This window comes from Leucoraja erinacea, chromosome 3 (assembly GCF_028641065.1).
Source record: "Leucoraja erinacea ecotype New England chromosome 3, Leri_hhj_1, whole genome shotgun sequence".
Lineage (NCBI taxonomy): Eukaryota > Metazoa > Chordata > Chondrichthyes > Rajiformes > Rajidae > Leucoraja > Leucoraja erinaceus.
In genome coordinates this window covers 70810519-70828552 of record NC_073379.1, presented here as the reverse complement: position 1 = coordinate 70828552, position 18034 = coordinate 70810519, and the positions used below count along the sequence as shown (strand labels likewise).

At 43.4% G+C, this 18034-nt stretch overlaps 1 protein-coding gene across 7 annotated transcripts in view; it reads left to right on the top strand.

The window, feature by feature from the left end:
* The first annotated feature begins 269 nt into the window (after window positions 1-269).
* LOC129695699 (spindlin-Z) overlaps window positions 270-18034 on the top strand; it is a 77349-nt gene continuing 59584 nt past the window's right edge. For 4 of the 7 annotated variants that reach the window (XM_055632893.1, XM_055632890.1, XM_055632888.1 and 1 more), the window contains exon 1: window positions 270-1603. The gene's annotated coding sequence lies outside the window, so the exon portion shown is untranslated. Of the gene's footprint in view, window positions 1688-18034 lie in introns of all 7 variants that reach the window. The other 3 variants (XM_055632892.1, XM_055632891.1, XM_055632889.1) reach the window with 1 other exon arrangement.

Here is an 18034-nt window from a genome sequence, read left to right as displayed (position 1 = left end):
TAGGCTATTAAATGCTATTTAAAAAAATGTGACATGAACATTACTTCAAATTGAACTGTCAGAAAGGCACAGCTCCAGTGAACAAAAATAAAATTTGGGATCAATTGGATAGATTTTTTAGATGATAGATATAAACACATTCTACACTTTTCTAAGCAGTGCATTAAGAACAAAAACAGGGAGGCTGAAGAGGAGGGGGAGTCCTGGGGGATAAGGGGAAATGAGCCGCCCCAGCGCAGTTGGGGGGCTATGGTGGAATATTGCATTGGGGGAACGGTTGCGTCGGGGAACGGGTGAGTGTTGGAATATTGCATTGGTGGAAAGGGTTGCGTTGAGGGACCAGGCCTCCTGTGTGACTGGGAGCCAACGGGTCCCACTTGGTCTAGTAAGCTATTAAAGTCCTCAAACCTCCCCTGTCACTGAGTGGGATTTTCTAATCTTGGTTGATCTTCAACAATTTCTATGAGTAATCTCAGTTTAGACCGTACCTCCTCCCATGCCTTGTACACAATTTGAAGACAGATGCCACAATGAAGATCCTCATAAAGTGGTGCTGTGGATCCTTCACTGTTAGTCAACATTTACATTAAATTGCAGCATATTGGAAAATTTACATAAGATCTGAGCTCCTGCTCTGATTTGCATATTCTGCAACTGGAACAGATTTTGCTTTAGACCTTTTCAACACGATAAATGTGCTTCTATGGCGGTATTATTTTTGCAGCATGACTTCTTGAAAAGTAATAACATGTTGAAACGAGGTACTGCAGGTGCTGGTTTATAAAGAAAAGTACAAAGTGCAGATCAGCGGGTCAGGCAGCATCACTGGAGATCAGGGATAGGTGACATTTTAGGTCAGGACCCTTTTTCAGACTGTAGCGATGTTGACCTGCTGAGTTACTTCAGCACTTTGTGTATTAATCAACATCTGCAGTTCCATGTTTCTACACTTTTGTGCTTTCTTTATATATAGGTGCGAACACTACTGAGTGTGACACTATTGAATGTGTAGACACTGAGAATATATGCAGAGTTTTGCACAGTTTCAGTGTATATATTTATTCTGAATAAAGTTTATTTTTGGAAATTTATAAACAAATCCGAAACGGATGTATGTAGCAGAATGAAAGGGACTGCCCCTGTTCCATTGACCATTGCAAACGATTTAAAACTGAACAAAAGAAACTGGGAGAGCTTTTTAAATTCGCGCGCGTGCGTAGGAATGGGATAAGTCGGAGCCTTGTTCCAATGCAGCGGCTGGTGTGTGTGTGTGTGTGTGCAGAATGCCAGTGATGGACATGCAAGCAATGCTCTTTTTGCTGCCGCCTCCTCAACACAGAGCATTACCAGAGACACTTTGTGGCAGGAAGTGGGTACTGCGCGATGTTACCGGCTGCAGATTGGCGTGAACTCCATGTGCGAGCTCACAATCTGGCAGAGAGGAAAGGGAGGGAGTGAATGAGTTTCACCGCCGGCGCTGCTGCTGCTGCTGCTGCTGTTGCTACTGCAGCAGTGTGTTGCTTGTGTGAGACCGTGAGGTGGACGTTGTGTGCGCCCGGGACACGCACCGCGGCTCCACAAAAACAAATCTATATAAAAAAAGGTAAAGGAAATGCATGCATTTTTTTAAACCTTAACTTATACACAGTCGGTTGGGGTTTGCAGCATTGGAGCGGCACCAAGTGAGGTAACGGAATATCAGGGAAAGAGGGGGGAAATGCCCAAGCGGGCCGGCCGCTGCTGCAGCAGCTCCTTTGTTTGAGTGCGGGCGACAGGAGCCGAGCCCAGTCGCTGCTGCTGCTGCTGCTGCTGCTGCTGCTTCTCTAGTGGTGCCGTGGACATTGTGCGGCATCGCTGCTCTGCAGAGCGGCTGCCACCGTGCTGTTGTGATTTATCATATTTCTCTCTCCCTCTTTGATGCCGTGAGCGTCCGGCGACTTTAGCGAGGACAGAATTCTGCTTTGCATATTTGATTGATCAGACGGTGAAGGTTTATGCTGCACTTTTGTCTTTCTGCTTCACCATTACCTTTTTTCAAAAATCCAGATTTACCGGATCGTTGAAGGTTTTGTCGATACATAACAACAAGCACGTTTTATATAAACCGAGTCAATCAGTAAATGCATGTACTGGAAAGATTTTAATGTGGAATTTTGTTTGGCAATGTAACGGAATGTTAGACTAAGTCAGTTGGATACGAGTTTTGTTTTCGGAATAGTGTATCATGAACTGCATTTCCATTGTAATGGGTGTAAATGTGTTCAGCAATCAAGTCCAAATATTTAGCACATTTTCCTATGCAAGTTAAAATCTCTGCGATCTTGGAAACCAGTTCGTGGTACTCCCGCTGCAAATTAATACATTTTACAGTATGATGTCAGTGTGATGGACGTAATGCACGGAGGAGAAACGGCAGCAGCACTGAATTGACCAAACATACATGTAAACAAAATCGTTGAGCGATTATTTAAAGATTCAGATCACATCACCTGCAGACCACGTCCATCATCTGGGCATAACTTTGGATCTGAAGGATTCTGAACTTTATTTTATATGTTGTAATCTGATACAAAAATATATAGATTTTAATATAGAAAGAACACCATAAACATTATTTAAAAATCGGGTGTTTTTGGTTTAAAAATCTTAAATTGTTGACTGGATGATATTCAGATTAAGTCATCTTAACAAATACTGTTGTTGATACTGTTGTTGATATGTTTGCATATAAACGTATCAAATTACATTTAAGGTTAACGTTCAAATTTCATATCAAATTATTACTTGCACTTTTTGAAATGTTATTGATGCACTGACGATTTCCCCTTGTTAAACTCCTGCCCTCTTTGAGATAATGTCATAGAGATCAGTCAGTGGTACATCATTAAAATAATTATTCTTCACATTTGTGGTCATACTGACAAGGCCAAGCCTGATTCTGCTCAGTCCTATTTCTCAATTGGATGAAATAGTGATGGGAATTAGTTTAGTGTAGAGGTACAGCGTGGAAACTGAGTCCGTACCAACAATTTACACATACACCAAACCAAGTAATCTACTGTCTGGAGTGTGGGAGGAAACCGAAGATCTTGGAGAAAACCCATTCGGTCACGGTGAGAACGTGCAAACCCCGTACATACAGCACCCATAGTCGGGATCGATCCCATGTCTCACGCGCTTGAGGCAGCAACTCTACCGCTGCGCCACCGTGTTGCCGGTACTGCTTGAATAATAGTCAATAATTCTTGACTTGCCGGGTACTCGCCACCCAATCCCCGCCACTTCCCTGAGAATCTTCATGCAGTCAGAGTAAAAAAGTGCCTTCACCCTTCCATTGCTCATTATTAGTCCAACCAGTCAAGCCCCACTTTCAAGCCCCACCCTGTTCCAACTACTCGCATTAATGAGTCACACAACTGCCGCTTCACACAGATATCCAGAAGCTGCTGTCACCAATTCAGCCCTCTTCCAGTTTCTGATGATGAATGTTTAACTTCTCCCATTCACCTTTCCACCCACAATCCTAGGGCTGTTAAGGATAACTCTAATGGTCTTCCATCATTAGCCAAGGTCAATTGCCAAGCACATTGAAAATCAAATCTAAGATAATGCTAGCTGTTAGATTGGATAGGGTTTGTAATGAGCAAGAAAAAAACAACCTTGGAATTCTCAAAACAAACAAGTCGGTTAATTTCAAATGAGGTGTTTTACTAATATTAGGTTAAGGATTAATAATGTCTCAAATACACGGAAAACACTTTTTTCCCCATACACCTAGATGTGTCCGATCCAGGAGTTTCGCATCTCTAACCCATCTACCTCTGACCATGCAGTGCCCTGAAACACCTGTGTTAAGTCTTCAGGATGTGAGCTAGGCTGAAAGCTATGGAATATGGTGTAAGTGCTGAAAACAGAGTTGGATGGAATATGTGCATGGTAATGAAAGATAAGGATGTTAAAATGAACAGGTAAGGTGCCGCGAATGGAGGCTGTGATTGGATAAGTCTGTGATTTATGCTGTTCCTTGTTAGTTGCAAAATCGGGAGATGTGGGAAGATTGGCTTGAAGGAGAAGTAACACATGAGATAACAGAAACATTGAATAGTGTTTCAGAGGTTATGGTGGATTGGCAACAGGGACGAGTTCTGTTTAAATCAAAGTAGAGAAAACTGAGGTATAGATGTAGCTTGCCAAAGATGATCAAGTTTATTACCATTGCACATTCTTCTTAGTGCCAGTGTTGATGCGTGTGCACTGACTGCAATGCTGCCTCCAGAAAGAATATTGCTAAGTCTTCCACAGGCATTCAGAGCACTATATTTGCAGCAGCTTCTTTTCCTCTCTTCTGTTTGTTTGAATCCACGTTTTAAGTGCAGATAGAGCATGGAAGTGATAAATTGCTTTTATTTTGCAATTTTGTGTCAGCCAAATTTCAGAGTTTATTTGGAAAAGCTTTGTATGGTTTTGGCAAGGGGGGGGGGGATCAACAACTAACATTTTGAGAAAGTTGGCATTGCTGTAAAAGTAACAGAATCTTTATTTCCAAGTCAGAAGGTTATGTGTTTAAGACACCCGAGGCTTGTGCTTGGCTGACTATACATTGCAATAGTAAATAAACCACTGAAATAAAATGTTAAAGTAAGTGAATTGTATCCACCTGCCATTATCTCATGGGCGGATGTGATAGCTACCAGGATATTGTTTAGCGAATACAGCAGAGTGGGTGGCCAGAGTGGTGTATGGGCTAATAATGGACCCCTGTCAGTTTTACTGAATGTTGAATCATAATCCTTCATTGTCACTTGGTCATAGTCCTGGAGCTCTGTACCTAATTGCATCCTGTGAGCACCTTCATGAGAAGAACTGCAGCAGATCAAGAAGATGATTCACCAGCATCTAATCAAGGGCAATCGGAGATTGACTGATCTTGCAAGCAGTGATCACAATCTGTAAAAGGAGCTTTTTAAAAAACAACGACCATATTTTATCTGGTCATTGCCTCCGCTGTTTTCTGGCATGCGACAGTAATTGTCACAGCACAAAATTACTTAATTAGCTGTAAATTCTTTGGGGCAAATGTACAGTATGGAAAGCACTATATAATACAAATGAATTCTTTAATCTCTGCCAGCATTTGAATTTGATGGCTCAGCATGGAATCTTAACCATGGTTATGGATAATGGCAGGTCAAGCTTGATGCACTGATTCATTATTGTATGTTGCCTGGGCCACTCACAATTGACTGACTTCCCCCAAAACCATAAAGCCAAATAGGAAAAACATGTGTTTATTTAAAAGACAACATTTTGAAGCTGTATTAACAAAATTGTGAATAGCTTAGAAATTGAATTGCACTGCAGATAAATAGAAAATGAATTTATAGAGGTAATTGCTTATGGGTCAACAGTCTTGTATTTTCCTCGAATATCTGGTGTAACTTGGCAATATCAGTTTCATTACATCAGGAATTGGTATTGGTGTTGAAGGGATGGTATTTAAATGTGTGTGCACATGTATCTGAAGTGCAAAGGTGCTTTATATTCATTCGGGGGATGTGAGAGTCACTAGTAAAGCAAGCATTTATTGCCATCTTTAACTGGTTTTGAACTGAGTGGCTTGTCGGCCCATTTTGGAGAACATTTAAAAACTGGATAAGTTCGGGGCCCAGAGTCGCATCCAGTTTCCTTCTCAAAAGACTGGCACTCCACTAGACGCTACCTGCAGACCACTGATTTAGACTGGACTTTAGAGAGACAGTGGAAGCAGGCACTTCAGCCCACCGAGTCCACACTGACCAGCAATCGCCCCGTAAACTAACCTACACACACCCGGGACAATTTTACAACTTACCTAAGCCAATTAACCTACAAACCTGTACGTCTTTGGAGTGTGTGTGGAAACCGGAGCACCCAGAGAAAACCCGCGCGGTCACAGGTAGAACGTACAAACTCTGTACAGACAGCGGCCATAGTCGGGATTGAACCTGGGTCTCTGGCGTTGTCAGGCAGCAACTCTACTGTTGCACCAGTGTGCTGCCCTTTTTTCATTTGCAAATCTTTTAGTTCTCTTGTCTGAAGTTCCACCCATATGCTCAAGCAAACATCAGCCTTGTCTGACAAACCACCTGCATCCTACAGTCACTCTCATCACCTTCTCTTAGAAGTGAAGGAAGCTACTGTCTACTGCCTTTGTGTAGCTGTACCGTTCTTCCCAGCCTGGAGATTTTGCTAAGGTAACAACCTCAGTGGTGAACAGCATTCATCACATCTAACAGGGGGTGTTGAAAGAGACTGTAGGTTCCAGATGGTCTGTCACCCATTGCCAGTCCCCAGCCACATGTTGGCCAATTGCTGCCCTGAGCCCCATATCTCATCACTTACCCTGATCCACAAGCAGCCTCTCCAAAAGAGTCCTGTGTAATTGCCACAAGAGTGCTGGGTCATGTCATAAATGATAGGAGTAGTATTAGGCCATTCGGCCCATCAAGTCTATTCTGATCTATCTCCCTCGTAACCCCATTCTCCTGCCTTCTCTCCATAACCCTAGATAATCTATCTCTGCCATAAAAATATCCATTGATGGCCTCCACGGCTGTCTGGCAACGAATCTTACAGATTCACCACCCTCTGGCGAAAGAAATCCTCATCTCCTTCCTAAAGGAACGTCCTTTAATTCTGAGGCTTTGAGCTCTCGCCCTAGACTCCCACTAGTGGAAACATCCTCTCCACATCCACTCTTTCCAAGCCTCTCGCAATTCGGTTAGTTTCAATTCATTCTTCTAAATTCCAGCGGGTACAGGCCCAGTGCCGTCAAATGCTCACCGTTAACACGCTCATTCCGGGGATCATTCTTGTAAACCTCCTCATGACCTCCTCCAGGACCAGCACATCCTTCCTCGGATATGGTGCCCAAAATTGCTCACAATAACCCATATGTGGCTTTATAGCGTCTGCATTACATCCCTGTTTTTTGTATTCTAGCCCTCTTGAAATAAATGCTAAGATGAATTATGAGAGAAACTCAGTGGGTCACAGGGAGCATCTGTGAAGGGAATGGACAGACAATGTTTCAGGTTGGGGCACTTCTTAAGACTTATGATAGTCTATCTTGTTACTGGGGTTATTCTAATTTGATCTTAATGGATTACTATAGTACAGGTGCACAACCTTTTATCCGAAAGCCTTGGGACCAGGCACTTGTCGGATTTCGGACATTTTCGGATTTCAGAATGGAAGATTTTTAGCGTAGATTAGGTAGGTAGCGCGGGCGGCTTGAAAAGTCTGGAGCAGCTGCCTCCTCCCTGGAGACCGGGAGAATCATTGCATAAATGTTAGTCAGTTAGTTTGGAGGGATTTTATGTGGTGGTGGTGGTGGTGTAGGGGTGAAGGGGGAAACTTTAATTCTTAGTCCCCTACCTGGTCGGCGACTCCCAACCTCGCGGAGCTGGGGGCTCCGTCCGGCCGCGGGCGGCGCCGGTTGTAGCTCCGACCCCGGCAACTCTACCCCTGGTTGCGAGGCGCTCCAAATCCAGCACGGCCCGCGGCCGGACGTCCCAGCTCCGAGAATGTCGGGAGTCGGCGGCGTCGCAGCGCTGGGATACCAGCGGGGTGCGGGCAATGCCTTACCGGGTCGCCGTGCGGCAAGCTCCGGAGCGCTGTGGCCGCCTTCTTCCAACATTCGCGGAGCATCGCTGGATTTGGAGCCGCGGAGCTGGGGGCTCCGTCCGGCCGCGGGCGGCGCCGGTTGGAGCTCCGACCCCGGCAACTCTACCCCTGGCTGCGCGGCTCCAAATCCAGCGCCGCTCCGCCAATGTTGTGTGTCGGCGGCCACAGCGCTCCGGAGCTTGCCGCACGGCGACCCGGTAAGGCATTGCCCGCACCCCGCTGGTATCCCAGCGCTGCGACGCCGCCGACTCCCGACATTCGCGGAGCTTGGGCGTCCGGCCGCGGGCCGCGCTGGATTTGGAGCGCCTCGCAGCCAGGGGTAGAGTTGCCGTAGGTCGGAGCTACAACCGGCGCCGCCCGCAGCCCCACCGGCCACAGCGCTGCGGAGCTTACTGCACGGCGACCCGGTAAGGCATTGACCGCTCCCCGCCTCTCCGACCAGGTAGGGGACTAAGAATTAAAGTTTACCCCTTCACCCCCCTTCACATAAAAGCCCTCCAAACTAACTGACTAACATTTAAGCAATGATTTACAGATGTTTAAGTGTCTCCCCGGTCTCCGGGGAGGAGGCAGCCACTACAGTAGTACAGACCTGGGTTGACCGTGGGTCGTTTCGGGTCAAGTTTGGCGCCAAACGCGAGCTTTGGTGCGCAGACGACATCTGGAAAAAATGGCCGGTTTTCGGAGCTTTTCGGTTTCTGGAACACCGGATAAAAGGTTGTGCACCTGTATTTTATTTCGTTACATATAGTATGGTCACCATCGTGAAACCAATATGATTATTCATTGAAGATATACACAAAAAGCTGGAGTAACAGGGAGCATCTCTGGGGAGAAGGAATGAGTGATGTTGCGGGTCGAGATCCTTCTTCAGATTTTAGACATTCATTGAAATGTATCCCCTTGTAAGACATCGACCATCTGTTCGAAATTCGTGTACTTAATCCTTGGAGTATTCTGCAATGACTAATTTAATATTTTCAGGTGATATCTGAAGGTCATGTATTTAATGCTGCATATACTTTGGGGGCATTTTGTACAGGTTCGAGTTGTATCCATCTCGTAAACCACCCTATTCTTCTCTTGTACCACATTCTGCATTTTGCTATTGTTCTCTTTGCGTTACCTGTGTATGACATGATTGTATTTGTGCATAATATGATTTGACTGAGTAGCACAGAAGCACAGATTCTCACTATCTTGGGACACATGGCAATATTAATAAACCAAACCACTATATAGTAGGAAAGATTGATCACAGCAGCTGAGAACTTCCCAACTTCTCATTTGCACAAATAATTAGAAATTTTGAACTGCATATCACATTCTCTAACTCCATCTGTAGGTTTTCAAGATTCTGTGTTACACTTGCAAATAATCCCAGTATTTTTGGTTTTCACTGATATATCCATATTACCTACATTTGTGACATATTGCCAACTGGCACATAAAATGGACTATTCAGATCAACGGGCCTGTTGTATAGATACATTAATCCACCTTGAGTTTGCTTATTTTGTGAAAATGTCCTTCCTTAATTTCTGTGGAAATCTGAGTTTTCCTATCCATTGTGCTATAAGCCCACAATAGTATTATCTACAAATTGACTCGAATAGCGGAGAAACTATATGGTCAAGGGCAAAAACAAACTGCAGGAGAAATTCAGAGGGGCATAGGGCATCTGCAGAGGTAAATGGACTGATAACATTTTGGATGGGGACCCTTCTTCAAGATTGGAGTACAGGGGAGAATCTGGTAGAAAGAGATGCAAGAGCTGGCAAAAGATGGGTGGATCTAGGTAAAGTTGGGTTGATTGGCAGATGAATCAGGTGGGGGATAGTAGGGCGAAGCTAGTCACAAATGCGGGTGGTGATGTGGAGAAGACAAAGGGCTTTGCATTCAGATGCTGGCTTACAATAAAACTGCTGCCATAACTCAGTGGGTCAGGTAACATCTCTGCGGAACATGGATAAGTGACGGTTTGGGTCGGGTTCCTTGAGTCTGACATAGGTGTGCTTGTTATGGAGATGTTCCAATGATGAGGGATGGCCTGGGAGATGATGGCCTCTGCTGTGGATCTTTTGTGGCTGTAGTTGATGTGCACCATGACCGGCCTTCGAAAGTACAGTACTTCATGATGGTAGATGTCGGACCACTAGTCACTAAGGCTTGTTTTTCTTTAGATGATAATTATTTTTTAAAGCAGGTGGGTTCCTCAGATTGGAGGAGGGAGAAGTTAAAGATGTGTGTGAATACTGCTGCCAGCTGGTCTGCACAGGCTCTGAGGGTAGGGCCATGAACTCCATCTTGGCAAATCCCTAACCTGATGAACTGAGTTCCTCCAACAGTTCCTTTAATGCTCAAGATTCCAATCTTGAGCACAACAGGTCTTAAGTAATAGGAGCAGAATTAGGCCATTTGGCTCATCAAGTCTACTCGGCCATTCATACATGGCTGACCTGTCTCTCCTTCCTAACCCCATTCTACTGCCTTCTTCCTATAACCTCTGACACCCGTACTGATCAAGAAATCTATTGCTCTTTTAAGTCAAGGATTGAATTGAGACTGGCAGCCATAAAAATCTTCCATTCTTTTAAATGATTTCTTTGGGCAATAATTTATTTTTTTAGTGTGAATTTATGATTGATGTAATGTGCTTTGATATTTTATGCAAGCTTCAGCCTGTTATTGAACTTTGCATAAGTACCAAATTTGCATCTACACTTTAAACTCTTGTAAGTGAAGTAACTCATGATGGTGAAAAATGTTGAGTGGATGGATAACAATGACATTAGAAATTAATTGATTTCAACATTATAAACATGATTTCAACGTGTTATAATAACTATTAAGTTATTTAGATTGTATGCTTTGTATTGAAGAAACATTGCCACTCTGGTTTGTTCCTGGCCTGTGGAAGAAAACATTTTGCGGGATAAATTGCAAATATGGGATTCAGAGCAGAGAGATGAGCATATGGAGGAGGGGGTAGGAACAGTGACTAGTGTGGTGGGAGAAATGTGTGAACACTGGGGGGGGGTGGAAGTATTATTTTGTAATTGGAAATTCAGTATTCATACCATTGGGTTGTGAGCTGCTGTGCTTCTGATTTGCATGGGACCAAGGACAGAAAGGAAGTCAAAATGGTTGCAATTGTGAGCCAAATCAGGCATTTGGTATCCCTGGATGGCAATGAGAGAGAAGGTGTAGGGACAGGTGTTGTATCTCCTGCGGTTGCAAGGGAAAAGTACCTGTAGAGTTGGCAGGTTGGACAAGAATGCATGAATGAACCGAGGAGTTAAGGGGAGAGTGGTGTCTGGAAAGTAGAAGGTGGAAGGATCATGTTGAAGCTGGAAGAAATGTCAGACAATGATTTGTTGGATGGGATGAATGGTGAAATGAAAGGTGGGAACCAGGAGCATTGTAGCCTTGTTCTGTCTGGGGAGGGAGAGTAGGAGTAGAGCTGCGTGACACTGGAGGAGATGTGGAAGATGGCACATCTTCGGGAAACGCGGTAAGCTCGGGAAGACTCGAAGATTTTTCAACATGTTGAAAATGCCCACGAGAGCCCTGAGTACCTAGGAGCGGCCATTACCGTAAATCTCCGAGTTCATATCAGGGCAAACTCGGGAGAACTCTTGAATGAACTCGTACAGTGGGACAGGGCTTTAATGCTCACTTTGTAAATTGTGATTATCTACTTATCTAGGTTGCTGATTGTTCTTGCTCAGATTTGATTCTGCAAGTGCTTGCTACTTTCTAGAGTTTTGCTAATGGAAATCTAGACAAGTGGCGCAGCAAGTGGAAGAAACTTTTGGTAAGTTTAAGGTTCCAATGTGGTTGTCTGAAACATGGATGTATTAGTAGGCATTTTCCTTGGAATATTTGTTGACTATGAAATTACAGAGTTGGACAAGCTGCCGGAAGATATGGTGAGAGGGAGGAGCCTGAAAGAGAAAGAAGAATCTTGCCTACGCATTAACAAGAACATTACATGAGATGTCTTCAACAGGAATGTGTAGTTTAAAAATAAATTAGTTTAGAGATACAGTGGCCATCGACTCCGTGCTGACCAGAGATCCCTGCACACTAATGCTATCCTACAAACACTAGGGACAATGTCCATTTTTTTAATACTGAAGCAAAATAACCTACAAGCCTGTACATCTTTGGAGTGTGAGAGGAAACCGGAGCACTCAGAGAAAACCCACGCAGGTCATGGGGAGAATGTACAAATTCTGTACAGACAGCACCCTGTATGTACACACTGTTGTACAAACAGCACAAGAGGGCGGCGCCTCCCGGCAGCGGCCTCTGCAGTCCGTCTGTCTTTTTTTGCTTTTTGTCTGTTAAGTGGATATCTTGGTTTTAGTTTTTATATTATTTTTAGCTGTGTATATGTGGGGGGTGGGGGGGGGGAACTTTTAAATCTCTTCCCTGTACGGGGACCTGACCTTTTCCTTGTCGAGTCTCCGTTGTCGTTAGGACTAACATCGATGGCCTCCAACTGGAACTGACCTGGGTCTCCAGTGGCAGAGCCTGCGGACCCACCATCGCGGAGCTGGCCGACCGGAGTGCGGATCGCTGTGGTGGCCCGCAGCTGCGACCCGACTTCGGAGCTTCGGAGGCTCCAGCTGCAGACCCTGTGGACGGTAACATCGGGAGCTCGTGGGTCCCTGGTGGGAGACTGCTTTTCGGAACGGCAAACTTCGCCCGCCTGAATCGAGGGGTTTAAATCGACCCGGAGCGGGGCCTTGCATTGACTGGCGCGGCTTAAACGGCCGCGGGATTTGCCATCGCCCGCCCGGGGGCTCCAACATCTAACATCAAGAGCCTCGATCAGCTTGATGCAGCAGTTTGACTGCTTGACTCCGGAAGAAGAATAAGAACAGAGAACAGGGAAGAGATAAGACCTTTGCCTTCCATCACAGTGAGGAGGTATTTGGGGATTCACCGTGATGGATGTTTGTGTGGAATTGTAATAATTGTGTGTTTTGGTTTTTTGGTTGTTTGTTGTTACGACTGCAGAAACGTAATTTTGTTTGAATTTACGTTCAAATGAAAATAAACGGCATTCTGATTCTGACCCGTAGTCAGGATAGTGCTGTAAGATAGCTGCGTCATCGTGCCATCCTTCTTGAAATCTGTCACCTGCTATAGGCACAACTAGAAATTCAAGAAAACAATGGACTCCATCAGAGATGTCTGTTAGTTGTGATCAAAGCCATAAGCAATGTGCATTTGGTATCTTTCAAAAGAAATTAAAATTAAGGCTACAAATGCTAGAAATCTGAAGTAAAAATAGGAAATGCTGGAAACACTCATCGGTTCAGGCAGCATCCGTGGAAAGAGAAACTGTTCCCGCCTCCGGATGAAATTTTTTTTATTAAACTGAAATACTTCCATCATGTTTTATTTGCAACTTCATAGAAACATAGAAAATAGGTGCAGGAGGAGGCCATTCGGCCCTTCGAGCCTGCACCGCCATTCATTGTGATCATGGCTGTTCATCCCCTATCAATAACCCGTGCCTGCCCTCTCCCCATATCCTTTGACTCCACTAGCCCCTAGAGCTCTATCTAACTCTCTTAAATCCATCCAGTGACCTCTGTGGCAGGGAATTCCATAAATTCACAACTCTCTGGGTGAAAACATTTTTTCTCACCTCAGTCTTAAATGACCTCCCCTTTATTCTAAGACTGTGGCCCCTGGTTCTGGACTTGCCCAACATTGGGAACATTTTTCCTGCATCTAGCTTGTCCAGTTCTTTTATAATTTTATATGTTTCTATAAGATATCCCCTCATCCTTCACTAACTTGTACTCTCAATACAAATAGGAATGATTATGGATCCTTCTCTTATCAGAGAACATCAACCAGAGTCAACGATGAATTCTTTGCAGTACAGGATGTACACGCAACATTTTTGAATAAAACATTTGTCAATTCAGCGCATTACTAATGACAAAGGAAATGCCACGGTCAATGCCATATATAACCTATCCAGGTGGAATATGAGGTGTTGTTCAGTCTGTTTGTCCACATGGTCATGAACGTGTTGGGCACCTCTTGAAAAGGACGGTTTCCAAGCTCAGCGCAACGTTTGTACTAAATTCTTGCATGGTCTCTCACATTGAAAACCGGCTGCTGCAATTTCTACATCAGTATACCCATGTCTAGGATTCTGATTAGTGGGAAAATGCACGCAGCTAAAATGTTGATGCTGTTGTTTCTGTTTTTTCAACTAAGCTTTCTAATGCATCAAGCATTCTGTAAATTATCTATCAAAATTCTTATCTGAGTCATTGAATAATGCTACTTTTGTGCAGTATGTTTGAATCCAATCAATATGCTTGCAAAGTTATTTTATATTAGTTAATGCCTCAACAACTACCGAACATGATACTTGCATCTGTTCTGATGAAGTGCTATGGGACTGCGAGGGCAATGTGTGGGGCAGGAGCAGGCAGATTTGACTAATTAATTAAGCCAATTGTTAAGTTTGATTGATCAATCCAGAAACTGGTGGAAAATTGTGTTCCCCATCCCTTCTGCAGTCAAGGACCCTTAGCAACGGAGCGGAAAGGGCATTCGCTTTCATTCCACGGTGCCACTCATGATCCTGATGCTAGGGAGATGTCGAACTCCTAGTGGAAAATTACTTTTTGAATGCATGAGCAGACCACACGATAAACTATTACAGCAACCAACTTTGCCAAAGTGTTAAGCATATTCTTGGCATAAAAGCCATTATTACACCTGTGAATGCTACATGTTGTACTCCTATGGCATTTATAATCTTCTGAGAGTTCCACCCTGGGTTTCCATCTGCAATGGTGATTCGTGGGTTATCTCCACTGGTGATCTTGATGACCACTCTTTTATTAGGCCTCGTCTGAAGGCTTGTTGAAGGTACCCCTGCCCAGTAACTAGTGACTCGGGTCATTTATTCAAGGGTTGCGTAAATGAGACACGTGGTCCATCATTCCCCCTTTTCAATCCTTCATTCAACATCGGCCTCCACAATTGGAGGTGGCCATTTAGTTCCTTTTTGTGCCCAGCGAGAGAGGTCATTTACAGTTGACTTATTTCCCCAGAACTTGTGTAAAGTTGGCTTCTTTTCAAGGTTTAACTGTTTGCCATATGGTTAGAATGTGCTTTGGACATTGATTAAGCTTTGTTTTATCAGTGTTCGAATAAGATACAAAATAAACATGAATTAGTGCAAGTCCAGAGTAGCTTGAAGGTTCATGCACTGTCAAGTGATATTATTACATTTTGTATACTTGTTGTCTACTGATACCATGGATGGATTGTATAGAAGCAGAACATACATCAATTTTCTCACCATTATACTTGAATTCCCTTGCAGCATTGATTTTTTGTTATAAAAAAGTTTCATGGTCATATCAAAGTTAACTAAATTTTAAGTCTTAGTTTATCAGTTTACATTGTCTTATAATTATCCTTTTTAAAATTAATTTAATTATACTTTCATGCATTATATCTTTTGTATTTAATTCAGTTATATATCTTAAAGTTGCTTTAACATTTTATTAAAAAAAACTATTTAAAAATAATTATGTAAATGGGGGGTAGACACAAAATGCTGGAATAACTCAGCGGGACAGGCAGCATCTCTGGAGAGATGGAATTGGTGACGTTTCGGGTCGAGACTCTTCTTCAGATTGATGTTGGGGGTGGGTGGGACAAAGAGAATGTAGTCGGAGAGAGTAAGGTTGGTGGGAGAACTGGGAAGGGGGAGGGGATAGAGAGGGAAAGCAAGGGCTATTTGAAGGGCTCCATGTAAATGGGAGTGCTGACTATGCATACTATTTGAATACCAGATGGACAGCTTGTATATGAGGCAAGGTTTGGGAAAGAAATATGGCACTGGTATGAAATAAATGCAGAGTGGTAGCTAATGCTGTAAAATTGGAGAGTAGTAGCATTTAGGCTGAGGATTGGGTTGGGAATGAAATGTACACTGAATATTGGTAGTTGTGTGGGGCTGAAGAAGTAATAAAATCTAGGTTTTAAGTATATTGCAAGCGACATTGAAAATGTGCATGTAGTTCAATGATTAATTTCCAGGATGCATGGGTGACAGGAGCAGAAGTAGGCCATTCAGCCCATCAAGTCCACTTTGCTTGTCCAATGGTGGTAATAAAAACTCATCTGGATGAAATAACAAATATGCTTATAGTTATCGATATATTAATAATCTTGAAGATTTGGTGAGAAAATTCTTGAGAAAAGTTGATCTATCTGTAACTGTTGTTCAGTTATTTCTATGGTTACTGGCAAAACTGTTTTTGGATTCTGGACGAATACAGTGTATTATGTAAAATTCAAAAATGTTATTGTGGAGTTGTATAAATGTCACAGACAGAATTGAAATTAATATGAAGAGGAGGGTGTCATTCATAAACTTATTTGGGCAGTGGTGACAGGGAATAGTTACATCCAGTGGATGGCTTGTGCCATCAGTCATTTCCCAAAGGAACCTTGCAGCAAGAACAAGACAGTGATTTCTAATGTACTGCAAAAGAGTAATTTAAAAAACTAGCCGCTAGCTTTTGAAAACTGACGTAAATGGAGATCCAGATAAGTATCCAATATATGTTCTGCGATGACAGAAAGTGGCCCCATAATGGTTAACATTAAAGTTGTGGAAATATGCAGTTCCCTATTCCGCAACATCGCCCATAATAATTATATACAAAACAACACATTGTGCTTGTAGATACCAAAACCGTGTCTCTTTTACATTACATTTTAAAATAAACATTTTTTATTATTGCTGATCACTTGGTGAAGGGGAGAGAAGCTTACAAAACATCAGACTGATGTTTCATTTATGGCTTAGTCTAGGATAATTTTAATTAAATGTTGTAAAGGTCTTTTATTGTCACGTGTAGCAATTAAGGTACAGTAATATGCAAATTACTATATAGCCATACAATAGACAATAGGTGCAAGAGTAGGCAGTTCAGCCCTTCGAGGCTGATCATCCCCAATCAATACCCCATTCCTGCCTTCTCCCCATATCCCTTGACTCCGCTATATTTCAGAGCCCTATCTAGCTCTCTCTTGAAAGTATTCAGAGAACCGGCCTCCACCGCCCACTGAGATGGAGATTTCCACAGACTCGCAACTCTCTGTGTGGAAAAAGTGTTTCCTCATCTCCGTTCTAAATGGCTTGCCCCTTATTCTTAAACTGTGGCCCCTGGTTCTCGACTCCCCCAACATCGGGAACACGTTTCCTGCCTCTAGCGTGTCCAAACCCTTAATAATCTTATATGTTTCAATAAGATACCCTCTCATCCTTCTAAACTCCAGAGTATACAAGCCCAGCAGCTCCATTCTCTCAGCATATGACGTCCCGTCATCCCGGGAATTAACCTTGTAAACCTACGCTGCACTCCCTAATAGCAAGAATGTTCTTCCTCAAATTAGGAGATCAAATTAGTACACAAATCAGTTTTTGCTACCAAAGTGGACAACTTCACATTTATCCACATTAAACTGCATCAGCCATGCATCTGCCCACTCTGTCCAAGTCACCCTGCATTCTCATAGCATCATCTTCACAGTTCACACTGCCACCCAGCTTTGTGTCATCTGCAAATTTGCTAATGTTACTTTGAATCCTTTCATCTAAATCATTGATGTATATTGTAAATAGCTGGGTCCCAGCACCGAGCCTTGCGGTACCCCACTAGTCACTGCCTGCCATTCTGAAAGGGACCTGTTAATTCCTACTCTTTGTTTCCTGTCTGCCAACCAATTTTCTATCCATGTCAGCACTCTATCCCCAATACCATGTGCCCTCATTTTGTCCATTAATCTCCTTATCAAATGCTTTCTGAAAGTCCAGGTACACTACATCCACTGGCTCTCCCTTGTCCATTTTCCTAGTTACATCCTCAAAAGAAATCCAGAAGATTAATCAAGCATGATTTCCTCTTCGTAAATCCATGCTGACTCGGACCGATCCTGTTACTGCTATCCAAATTTCATCTTTAATGATTGACTCCAGCATCTTCCCCACCACCGATGTCAGGCTAACTGGTCTATAATTCCGTTTGCTCTCCCGCCTTTCTTAAAAAGTGGGATAACATTAGCTACCCTCCAATCTACAGGAACTGATCCTGAATCTATAGAACATTGGAAAATGATCACCAATGCGCCACGGTTGCTAGAGCCACTTTCTTAAGTACCCTGGGATGCAAACCATCAGGCCCTGGGGATTTATCAGCCTTCAGTCCCATCAGTCTACTCAACACCATTTCCTGCCTAATGTGGATTTCCTTCAGTTCCTCCGTCACCCCAGATTCTCTGCCCACTAGTATATCAAGAAGATTGT